The sequence below is a fragment of the Malania oleifera genome, chromosome 12 (genome assembly GCF_029873635.1).
Source record: "Malania oleifera isolate guangnan ecotype guangnan chromosome 12, ASM2987363v1, whole genome shotgun sequence".
Taxonomy (NCBI): Eukaryota; Viridiplantae; Streptophyta; class Magnoliopsida; order Santalales; family Ximeniaceae; genus Malania; species Malania oleifera.
Window position 1 is genome coordinate 37531350 of NC_080428.1, and position 13027 is coordinate 37544376.

The 13027-nt window shown below is 36.9% G+C and overlaps 1 non-coding gene across 1 annotated transcript; it reads right to left on the bottom strand.

Moving 5' to 3' along the window:
* Nucleotides 1–209: 209 nt before the first annotated feature.
* On the bottom strand, nucleotides 210–315 carry LOC131145268 (small nucleolar RNA R71). The gene has a single exon (XR_009134054.1). It is a non-coding gene; the product is annotated as a small nucleolar RNA R71 (small nucleolar RNA).
* Nucleotides 316–13027: the final 12712 nt, after the last annotated feature.

A 13027-nucleotide genomic window follows, 5' to 3' on the forward strand; every position in this document is an offset into this window, starting at 1 on the left:
TTAGCATCTAGATGAGTTCTTAGAGATATGCTCCACCATCCGCATATCTAATTTTAGTGATGACGCCCTGCGCATTAAGATATTTCCATTCTCTCTCAAGGATAAGGCCAAATATTGGTTGACGTCCTTAGAGCCAAATTCAATGACCATCTAGGCCACCATGTAGCATGAATTCCTGGAAAAGTACATCCCAATTGGGAGAACTAACCAATTGCGAAGTGAAATCAAAAGTTTCACACAAATGAATGGGGAACTTTTCTTTGAGAGTTGGGAGCATTTCAGGGACCTACTTCATAAGTGTCCACATCATGAGGCCCCCAAGTGGCAATTAGTTCAAAATTTTTTCGAAGGGTTAGTTGAGAGAGATAGGCCATGGTGGATGCATCGTGCGAAGGTACTTTCCTCACAAAGCACGAGAACGAGGTTTAGGTTCTCTTTGAAAATTTAGTTGAAAATTCTCAGCAGCACTTGGTTTCTACTCGTAGATCACTCAATCCACACACAACTAAACCTAAGGGAGTTTATGAGGTTGCCACAAGCTAGAACCTAGCCCCTACCCTATAGGCCATATCCAAAAAACTAGATCAGTGCTTGTCCTTAGGACCGCAAGCAACAACGGGTCCAGAGGTTTGTGTAATTTGCTTTGACCCCTCTATTGACTTTTTGAGTCCGATCCCTTGATAATGACTAACCGCATGTTACTAATGTGTGTGCCAAAGTATTTGAACAGGTTAATCATTCAAAACACACACATGAAAGTTATGTGGTTGCCAGAAAGACCTTAAAGAGTGCATGCTTTTGGAATAATCCATGGGAATTTGAAGAGTAAAAGAAAGAAGAAGAAGTTTTTCATTTTATTACTCTTAGTTTTAAATTTGGTTTGTAATATATATTCATGTCTTGCATGATATATTTTCATAACCTCAATAAGACCATAGAATGACTGCAAGAATTTGATGTGATTCTTTAGGTGATGCTTGAAATTTAGCACATATACAAACGTTGAACATTATGTCTGAGTAGAGCGAACTACCAATCATACCTTGATAGTATTTGACGTCTACCGGTTTCCCTTGCTCATCTTTATCAAAACTAGTGGAAGACCCCATTCAACCTAAGGACTACTAAAAAATGACTTCCCAAAATACTCACTCTACAGATAGGATAGTACTATAGTCCCCTATATCTGCAAGCCTGATTTGCTCGCCTAGTTGGATCACCTGAAAAATGTTAAATCACTAGGATGAGACAATACTCAGTAAGACAAAATATGCTATTGCTAGTGTGTAGCTGGTGAGTTTACATATTAGTATAATCCGATTTAGAACTATCATAAATAACTGAGTATGAGAAAACACGTATAAATATTACAATATAGCTTTTACCTATGTTGCTTAACATAAACCGATTTTCTGAATATTCTATTCATAATACTTCTAATATTTATAGGTATGTCTATGGTTTCTATAAATCTGAATATATATATATATATATATATATATAATAACTGAGAAAATTTTCCTAGATGGATAATTGAAAGTCATGATTTAACCCCTCATGACAGGGTTGTGCAGCCCATAGGTGGGACCTATCACTGGCTGGCAAACCAGGATAAGTCAACTGAACTCTGAAAGTCATATCGGTCTTCTCAACCCTAACTGACGGGGAGCTTGTCCACAACATAGACATGATCGACTGCTGATAATTCACATACTATCTGAGTTATGTGGTTGCACTTTAAACTGAAAATAGCTACGATACCGTACTCTACCGACTGAATCTGGTCAATTAGGGTCTAATACTATATACATATGTAACTGATATATCTATATTACTATTTTACCATGATTTTGAAATAACCATAAGACTGCAAAACTAATCTGAATAATATGAAAATCTAAATAACTGACTAAATATTTAATATCTATATGAATATATGAGTATTTGGGTGTTATGGTTCTAAAATCATGGTATTCTGAAAACAGTAAAAATATATGTTTTTATACGTACACTATAAATCATGGTGTCTTGGAAAATTCTATAAATCATGGTTCTGAATATTCTGTAAAATTTCTATCTATATGTATACTGAAAATTTATCATTCTATAGAACATATATATATCATATGATATTTTCTGCTTATATACTGTAAAACATGGTATATGTAGCTGCATAAATATTGTGCTAAACTATTATGTGCTCATGCCATATAATTTAAATAACTAGATTCACTTGCTTTAAAATCTCTGTTTTCTGCTATACAAATATTTTATGATTTGAAAAATAATAATCTGATAAAATATGTAATTTCTGCTGATAGCCATACTAAAATTCCTAGCATAGCATATTTCCCTTACCTCGTAATTAACCTTGCCAACTAATGTTCTAAATTACACCTCTGGCATTCATAATTCCATAACCCTAAAAATACTTTATATATATATATATATCCTATCAATCAACTACATACCCAGAATTTTCTTCATTTTTCCATCTTCAGAATTGTAAACTATTCATCATTTACCTAGGCTTTTGAAAAGATATCCACTCGGATACTCAATCCATTCTTGTAGGGTCCCAAAACACCCTATTCCTCAAAATATAATACCCTGATTTTACTTCAAAAAACTCCAGTATATTCTCATATAATACAAAATCTAGGTTCAAATGAAGTTTGTAGTACTAAAACTACTCAAATAATCCACTTACCCTGGTTTTGGGATGGTTCCCAAACTTCTCAAATCAACATTTTGCTCCTACTATATTGTAAAGAATCTCCCCAGGATTATCGTGGTAGTTTCTGATCATCGAACTGGGGAGAATCAGAGCCGAAAACTTAAAGAGAAGGATGGAGCACTGACTTTTAGAGAGAAAGAAGGTAAATTGGGCGAAATTATGCGCTAAAAACTTGAGTTTGAGCTATTTATATTCCTGGCTTCATCAACAAGACACGTCACTTCGTCGATGGGGCCAAGAAATGAGTTTGTCAACGAATTAATAACCTTCGTTGATGAATCTCAAGCCCTGAAATAGCCCTCTCTATAATTCCTCATCGACGAGACACGTGTCCCCGTCGACGATCCCAATAAGTCGCTTCATCGACGAACGATTCTGCTGTGACCCCCCTAAAAATTTTCTTTTTCTTTTCTTTTATTATTTAATTCCTATAATTCTTCGGGTATCTATATTCTCCGCTCCTTATAAAAATTTTGTCCTCAAAATTTACTATCTACATTGACACCATCTTTAAAAGAAAATGGGCTACTTATTTTATTACTAACCCTCACTTATAGCGAAAGAATACCGTAGTTACATAAGCAGTTATGGGAGATTACAAATATACTAATAAAAGGAAATTCTCCCAAAACCAAAACACTACCTATCCTATATTCTAAATTACAATTACACATTTGTCACTCTATACTAAACAAAATAAATCTGTCATTACTTGAACTTTACAAATCACTAATGTACCCCACCTAACAGGTGTGGGTATTTCTGTTTGATTTCCTCCTCAAGCTCCCAAGAAGCTTCTTCCACCACGTGATTCCTCCACAGGACTTTTACTAGTGGTATTTTCTTACTATGCAGTTCCTGTTCTTTCCTATCCAAAATCTATACTGGAGCTTCTTCATATGCCAGAACATCACAAAATTCTAATTCTGCATAACTGATGACATGGGATCTGAGACGTATTTCCTTAACATAGAAACATGAAATACATCATGTATTCTAAATAGCATCGGTGGTAAAGCTAGCCGATAGGCAATTGACCCAACCTTCTCAAGTATCTCAAACGGGCCAATAAACCTAGGGCTCAACTCACCCTTCTTCCCAAACCTCATGACTCCCTTCAATGGTGCTATCTTCAAAAACACATGGTCACCCACTTTAAATTCCAATTCTCGGTGGCGAGTATCTGCGTAACTTTTCTGCCAACTCTGAGCTGCACTAATTCTATCTCGAATAAATCGGACTTTATCATACGCTTGTTGCACTATTTCTGGCCCCAAAATTAGTCTCTCGCCTAACTCATCCTTGTAAAGAGGAGAATGACGCCTCCTACCATAAGGCACCTCGTACAGTGTTATGCCGATGCTAGCCTGATAGCTGTTATTGTAGGAAAATTTAACTAGTGGAAAATACTGAGTCCATCTACCCCCGAAGTCCAATACACACCCTGACAAAATATCCTTAAATACCTAGATCATTCTCTCTATTTGACCATCAGTCTGAGGATGGAAAGCGGTGCTGAATGCTAACGGAGACCCCAAAGCCTCCTGCAAGCTCTTCTAAAACCGTGATGTAAAACGTGGGTCACGGTCTGAGACTATAGATATTGAACTCCATGGGATCGAAAAATATCCTTAATGTAGATCTTTTCCAATATGTTCATAGGGTAGCTAACTTTAATAGGTAGGAAGTGAGCTATTTTCGTTAGCCGATCAACAACTACCTAGATGGCATTCTGACCATGTGGCGCCGGCGATAGACTTTTCACGAAATCCATGGAGATGTGGTCCCACTTTGATTTTGGTATGAAAAGTGGCTGCAACTATCCTTCCGACCTCTAGTGCTCAGCCTTAACCTGCTGGCATGTCAAGCACCGCTGCACAAATTCAGCAATATCTCTCTTTACCACTTTACCAGAAGTACTCTCACAGATCCCTATACATTTTAGTACTACCAGGATGAACTGTATATAGAGATTTGTGAGCCTCTACTAGAATCGTTCCTCTGATATCATTATCCACAGGCACACACAATCTAGTGTGAAACCCCAGGGCTCCATCATCTAAAATACTAAACTCCTCTCCCTAACCATCCTATTCTCTGGCTATTACCTTTACTAATTTTAGGTCCTCTTTCTAAGCAGCTTTAATCTTTTCATATAGCATAAGCTACACAACCAGGTTGGCAATAAATTCTTGGTGACCATCATCCACTAACTCCACTTTGAGCCTCTCTAGGTCCATCTGAATTGGGTGATGAATTACTGTTGCTAACTGCATTGTATCCTTTAATTTTGGCTCAGTGCATCAGCCACCACATTTTCTTTACCTAGGTGGTAACTAATGGTTCAGTCATAATCTTTAATAAGTTCCAACCACCTCCTCTGTCTCATGTTCAGCTCCTTTTGAGTGAAAAAGTACTTCAAACTTTTGTGATCGGATAATATCTCGCATCTCTTATCGTACAGGTAATGCCTCCAAATCTTTAACGTGTGTACCATCGTAGCCAATTCCAGATCATGGGTCGGGTAGTTCTTTTCATAGTCTTTCAACTGTTGGGAGGCATAAGCTACAACCTTACCATGCTGCATCAATACACAACCAAGTCCTTTCAAAGACGCGTCACTGTAAATTAGATTGCCATCACCTCCAGATGGAATCGTCAGTACAGGTGCAATAATGAGCCGTTATTTTAATTCGTGGAAGCTTTGCTCGCATTCATCCTCCCATGCAAATCTGGAATTCTTCCTAGTCAGTTGTGTCAAAGGCCCTGATAATCCTTAGAATCCCTTTACGAACTGATGGTAATATCCTGCCAATCCGAAGAAACTTCTAATCTCCTGAACATTCCTTAGCCTTTCCCAATATACCACTGCCTCTATCTTAATAGGATCCACTGAAATTTCTTCCCCTGATATAACATGCCCCATAAACACAACTTTCTCTAACCAGAATTCACACTACTATTCTTGACATATAATTCCTTTTCCCTGAGCATCTGAAGTACCAGCCGTAAGTATGACTCTTGCTCCTCAAAAATCCTCGAGTAGACCAGTATATCATTAATGAAAACCACAACGAACTGGTCTAAATATTTATGAAACATCCAAATCATTAAATCAATAAATATTGTTGGTGCATTAGTCAACCCGAACGGTCTCACCAAAAATTCATAATGCTCGTATCTGGTTTGAAATGTTGTCCTTGATATGTCCTTCGCATTGACTTTCACCTGGTGATAACCTGATCTAAGTTTGATCTTGGAATAGACCCATGTGTCCTAAAGATGATCCAATAAATCATCTATATGGGGCAGAGGATATTTTTTCTTAATGGTTACCTTGTTTATTTCTTTGTAATCTATGCACATCCTCACAGACTCGTCTTTCTTCTTTACGAACAACAACGGTGCTCCCCAGGGTGATGCGGTAGGTCTGATAAACCATTTATTCAATAGATCTTACAACTGGTCTTTTAATTCTCCTAATTCATCTGGAGCCATATGATAAGGGGCCCTAGAGATTGACTCTATCCCTGGAGGTAAATCTATAGAAAAATCTACCTCGTGATCGGGAGGCAACCCAGGTAGCTCTTTTGGAAAAAAGTTTGGAAATGCCCTTACCACCAGTGTATCGTCAAGTTTCGATTCATTTTTTGACACCTCCTTTACAAAAGCCATAAACCCCTGACATCCGTCTAAGAGTAATCTGCTCGCCTCTATAGCTCATTCCATATGGTCAGGTCTTCCACAATGATATGAAATCTCTCTTCCTGCTCAACACTCTCCCTGATGTCTCCTTTCGCATTTTTGACACACAGGATAGGTCTGCATTCCTTGATTCTCATGAGGTCCTGTCATCTACCTCTGGCCACCACTGTAATGGTCTCCTTTCCATGGACCACGACTAGAACCTGCCTTAAAACCCTGAGGCATAGGCCTCTTTCTCTGACCCTAGGCTACGATGCCTCTATGCATACCACTCTCAATAGCTGTAGCACCATCCATGACCTCCATGAATGTTTGAGGCCAAAAACCAATAATTTACTCAAATAGGTTCAATCTCAAACCTTCTTCAAATTTTATCGACCTTTTCTCCTTGTCTGGTGCCAAGTGTGGGGTAAACCGTGAAAACTCAATAAATCGAGTTGTGTACTGTGATACTGTCATCTGTCCCTGCACTAAGTGCATGAACTCTGCTACCTTTGCGCTCCGAACGATAGTAGGGAAATATCGCTTAAAGAGCAATTCCTTGAATCGACACCACATCACTGGCACAGGAGCCGGTCTCTGCTCCACAATCAATTTTGTTGATCTCCACCAGCGTTTTGCCTCTTCTTTCAGTATAAATGTCGCAAATACTACCTTCTGTTCGTCTATACATGGAAGCACTGTCAATGTCTCCTCAATGTCCTGGACCCAATTTTCAGCCACAATCGGGTCAGCTCCTCTAGCAAAAGATGGGGACTTCATCTGTGTAAACTACACGATCGTTCATCTATGCTCCCCTGCGCTCCTGTCCATCTCAGCCATCACCTACTGGGTGATGCTGCGCAATACTGCATCAGTACCTCCACCTCCTATAATGGAAGGTCATGCTCTATCACCCCCATCATTTGTACCACTGCTTCCTAGATCCATCCTAAAAATACAAAGAACACATTTTAAGGACCCTATCTTCAGTACAGATCTAATTTATTTCATTTAATTAAATTCTTATATTCACAATCAACTATCCTCTCTGATTTTAACTCAAAATAAAAATCCTACAACCTAGACACACGGCCTGAAATCGTCACCCCAGGAAAGACACAGAAACCATCATAAAAATCATGTACCCAGACCACTGAACATACCTCAAATCCTTTCCTATACTTTGGTATTGCTTCCACTGTGCTCTAAAGTCTACAGAACCTAACAACCTAGGCTCTGATACCAAACTGTACCGACCTGATATTTCCTGCCATTATATATATATAAATATAAAAATTCACTGCTCTGATACCTGTTAATATAAATCAAACCATCATCATGGTCCAGATAGGACCCGTGGAACCTGAGACACAATAAACTACCTATGTAGCGGGAAGCAAAATACTTACAACCATAACAATATATACAATACTAGAGTGTCAGAATATTTTCCAGAATATGTATACACAATCATTCCAAAATACCCTCATCTGGACCGAGGGACATCTCAAAAATGACTTCCCAAAATACTATTCTTACAGACCGGGCAATATTGTAGTCCCCTCTATCTGCAAAGCTTGATCTACTCGCCTAGTTGGATCACCTGAAACATGTTAAATCACCGGGATGAGAAAATGCTCAGTAAGACAAAATATGCTATTGTTAGCGTGTGGCAGGTGAGTTTACATATTGGTATAATCTGATTAAGAACTACCATAAATAATTGAGTTTGAGAAAACACGTATAAATATTACAATATAGCTCATACCTATGTTGCTTAACATAAATTGATTTTTTGAATATTCTATTCATAATACTTCTAGTATTTATAGGTATGTCTACGGTTTTCATAAATCTAAATATATATATATATATATATATATATATATATAATAACTAAGAAAATTTCCATGGATGGATAACTGAAAGTCATGATTTAACCCCTCATGACAAGGTTGTGCGGCCCATAGGCGGGACCTATCACTGGCTAGCAGACCAGGATAATTCAACTGAACTCCGAAAGTTAGATTGACCTCCTCAACCCTAACTAATGGGGAGCTTGTCCACAACATAGGCATGATCGACTGCTAATAATCCACATACTATATGAGTTATGTGGTTGCACTCTAAACTGAAAATAGTTACGATACCATACTCTGCTAACTGAATCTAGTCCATCAGGTTCTGATACTATATACATATGTGACTGATATATCTATATTACTATTTTACCATGATTTTGAAATAACCATAACACTGCAAAACTGTTATGAATAATCTGAAAATCTGAATAATTGACTAAGTATTTAATATCTGTACATCTGAATATTTTTATGAATATCTGGGTGTTACGGTTATGAAATCATGGTATTCTGAAAACAGTAATGAGTCTTGGGTGTTAATCAATCAACGTACTCCCTTAAAGTTTCCACAATGTATATTGATCAACCAACGTACCCCCTTTTGGTTTCAGCTATCCCCACCTACGTCCTCGCCTTAGGCAACACACCTAAGGATTCTACTATACCACTCCCTTACGAACGAAGCAAACCTTTACAACACTTCTTCGATAGGATAGAGCCCTCCTCTTCAAGCCATACCCCACGCTTGGTACAATAAGTCAACAATCCTAAACCATCAACAAAACAACAAGAGAATTTTGTGTACAAAGACACTTGCAACAAGAACTTGATTAGTACAAGTTTAAACCACAGCTATATACTTTAAATCAAAATATCAAATGTAGAGTATTTGAAGCTTTAGATATCTATCATCGTAATCTTCTTCCTTTGATTGAAAGAATTAGAATTTGTGCACAAAGATTGGTGAGAAAATCTCAGCAAGACTCAATAGAAAATTTCCGTTAGTATGTGAGCAAGAGAGCTTTTGAAGATTGTAAGTAATAAAGCTTGATGGCTGATTTTAATTCTTGGGATATAAAATCCTTGTTCCCTAAGTGACTCAGAGTGTTTCCCAAGTTTTCATAACGTTTAGAATTTCAAAAACTCAATTTTGAAAACTTCCCATTCTTTTAAAATTTTGAATTTCGAATGGTCAGTCGACTAGACTCAAGAGGTCAGTCACTCTGCCCTTCAAAAAAAAGGAAATTTTAAATTCAATGTAGGGTCACTCGACTGGGCTCACTAGGGTCAGTTGACTGGGCCTTTACTGTCTGCTCAATTTTTTTATGTAAAGTTTAGTCGAATGGGCCAACAAAGGTCAGTCACCTAGACAGTTCAAAAAATCTGTTTTGCATTTTGTTTCCAAAATATTTTGTGTTCTTTTACACTTGTCAAAACACTTTGAAACTCTTGAAAATATTTTTTGGGGTTTTTCAAAATACAGTCTCTGAGTCAATGATTTATCCTAATAAGTTTCAAAGAATCAATATTGACTTTTGAATGAAGTACTTACAAAAAGACTTTCTTAAGACTTAAAAACGTGCTAAGTTATGAGTCTTCATGTTTGTCATTTATGTTAGCTCTGGTGCAATCCCAAGAGGGGGTGAATTGGGGATTTAAAAATTTCTTTCCTTGGTTAACCAGTCTAACAATAGTAATACACAACCTGGGGTTTGTCTATGTTAGATATGATATATTAAACAATTTTCAGTACATGCACCATAATTTCAGTATATCTCAACCAGATACAATGTCGTGTCAATCAGATATGCAGTATATTTAGCAGGGAAATTAAATCAAGCTCAAAGCATAATATAATTTAGGAAATGTAAAAGTGACACCGAATGTGATATCGGGGTTTGTCCAATCCTGCCTACGTCCCTGCCTTGGCACACCCGCACAAAGATTACACTATACGGGTGGAGCGGCACTTAATACAACCAGGTCAATTAGCACAAAGCTAATCAAAACCTTTATAAATTCTCCTTGTAGGGGGAGGGGGAGAGAAGGCCCTAACAATCGTTACAGGCTGGATTACCGCCCCCTCAGACCATGCCTAGAATACAACCGAATTACAATACAAACTATGTACAATGTAATGCTTCTCTGATAAACAGATATGTACCAATACAAATCAATCAACTCAAAAATATGATCGCACTCAACAAAAGTCAGTGATGTTGTAAGTACACATCACTGTACTTACATTTACCTATATAGTTCAGTGATGTGTATTTTTGTGCAAGCCACACTCAACAAGATATGATCGCAAGAATGCTTAAGAGTGTTCTAATCAAGTTGTTTCTTTGAAACAAGTTATATCAAATCTCAATAATGAATAAGAATTTCAAAGATGCTGCAACAATATTCAAATCAACTCAAAAATATTTTCTTCAATGAAATATGCTCAAGAGTTGTTTGAAAGAATAATATAGCTTGTAAAAATGTTTGCACAACAAAATATAGCTATAGGAATCTTGCAACGACAATGGAAAGATCCTTAAGCTAGTAGTTTTTTCCCAACACAAGATTTATTAAATAAAATCTATGGGATAAACCTTGCTTAACTCCTTAAAATTAATATCAGTCAACCAAGCAAAGTAATGGGAGTATAAGCAATAATACTAAGCAATAACACAAGCAAGAACTCTCACAAAACTAAGATTAATCAAAGGAATGAAGATATGAGAGTGTTTGGAAGTATTATAGGCAAAATGGGATTTTGAGTTTGAGAGAATTCTAGCTAATGATTTTTCTTAATCTCCACTTAATCCTCACAAATGAACTCATATTTATAGACAAAGGCCAAAATATAACCATTTAGGACATGTAGGGTATTATTAGGAATGTTTTAAAACACATTAGAAAAATTAACCCTATTTAAAGCATTTTAACCTCGATAAATAATTTGCAACCGGAGATGTTTCGGGTGGCTGAACTTTAGTTCGGTCGCCCAAATAGGCTCAGCTCAGAAAGCCATTTTTAATGGTTTGAGTGCCCGAGTTCAAGCCCAGTTGGCTGAACAAAAGTCAAAAACTTTCTTTTTGCGGTTTGGGTGCCCAAAGCTAAGTTTGGTTAACCAAACTCATGTGTTCGGTCACCCAAGGCCCAATTTGAACGTAAACGGTCGGTTCGTTGAGTTGGTGGAAAAAGTCAGTTCAGGGGTTTGGTTGCCCGTAGACGGTAAGTTCATATTTTGTTCAGTCACCCGAAACCAAGTTAACCTATTGACTTCTTAGCCATTCGGGCGCTCGAAGTGTTTTGAACACAATGGTTTTGGTCACCCGACCTCTCACCAATTTTCCTATTAAGTTCATTTTCACTTCAATTAATTCCCCTGATATGTTAAGTGATTTTGGGGACATCTAATGTGCTTATGCATGGACCTAAAGGCCCTCTAAGGTCTTTGAGGACATTGAAAAAATTTGTTATCGGTCGACCGAAGGGTGCCCTAATGACATTCGGTTACCTATGGTCAGTCTGTCGTCATTTTAAGCTTACAGTTACCTACATGCATGACATGTAGAGATTATTACTGACCGATATAAATTATTACAGACCCAAATATAATAAATGCATTTACAAATGAAGCATAAGCAGGTCTTTTTCTTTTTCCCTTCATTTTCTCATTGAATATACCAGGAGTATGATCTTTAAGACTTTCAGCCTTCCATCAATCCTTTCTCATGTGTGTGCACTAAATTAATGACCTATTCAAGTACTAGGCACACACATTAGTAATATGCAGTTTGTCATAATCAAAACCAGAGATCGGACCCAAAAAGTCAATAATTTGTTGTGTCCATATTCACTTTGAGTTTCAATACTCATTTAAGCTTTCATCAAATCATCTTTGAATCCATGCTTTCATACTCTTTAAGCTTTCATTTTTCAACTTGTCCTTGGAATGTAATCTTTCAATAAGGCTTATGATTACTTAATCTTGCACTTATGTTGGCCTAACATGGCTTTCGAATATCATTTTGATGATTAAAAAAAATTGTTGATTTAACATGTTGTGTTTAAGTGATGATATTTCAGGAAAGTTTGAATGACAAAGTTCAAAAGATCAAAAGAAATGCAAGTTCAAGATCACTAAGTTCTATAAAGCACACTCATCTTCAAAGTGATCAAAAGATTGCTCAAGAAGACCAAAATGATCAAAGCATGTGGAAGCCTAAAGTTGACTCAAGCTCAAGTCTAAGAGGACTCAAAGCAAAGACATATATAAAGACTTCAAGCTTAGAGTGTTTAAGGCTTTAGCATGAATTATGTAAGTACTTCATACTAAATATTATTTTGAAATGATTTGAATCTCATTAGGGGTTGTCATGGACTTAGAAACCTTATTTTAAAATCTCGAAAAATGTTCTTTTAAACTAACAAAGCAAGATGGCTAAGTGGTTTTGAAAACAAAATTGAAAAACAGAATTTATATTTTTTCAGATGACTTGAAGATTTAACCTTAAGCGCCTGAAGAATTTCTAGAGCAATTTTTGAAGAGGCAGTGTGGGCTCAGGCGACTGACCCCGAGACATCAGGCGCCTGAACACTATTAATGGCTATATTTTTTTAAAGTTTTAAAATTCAAATTTATGTTTCTTGTGCCCCAAATTTTTTATAAACTTGGGAAACACTCCAAGTAACTTGGGCAACATGAATTAAACCTTTTTGAGCCAATAAATACATGATTTCTCTAATC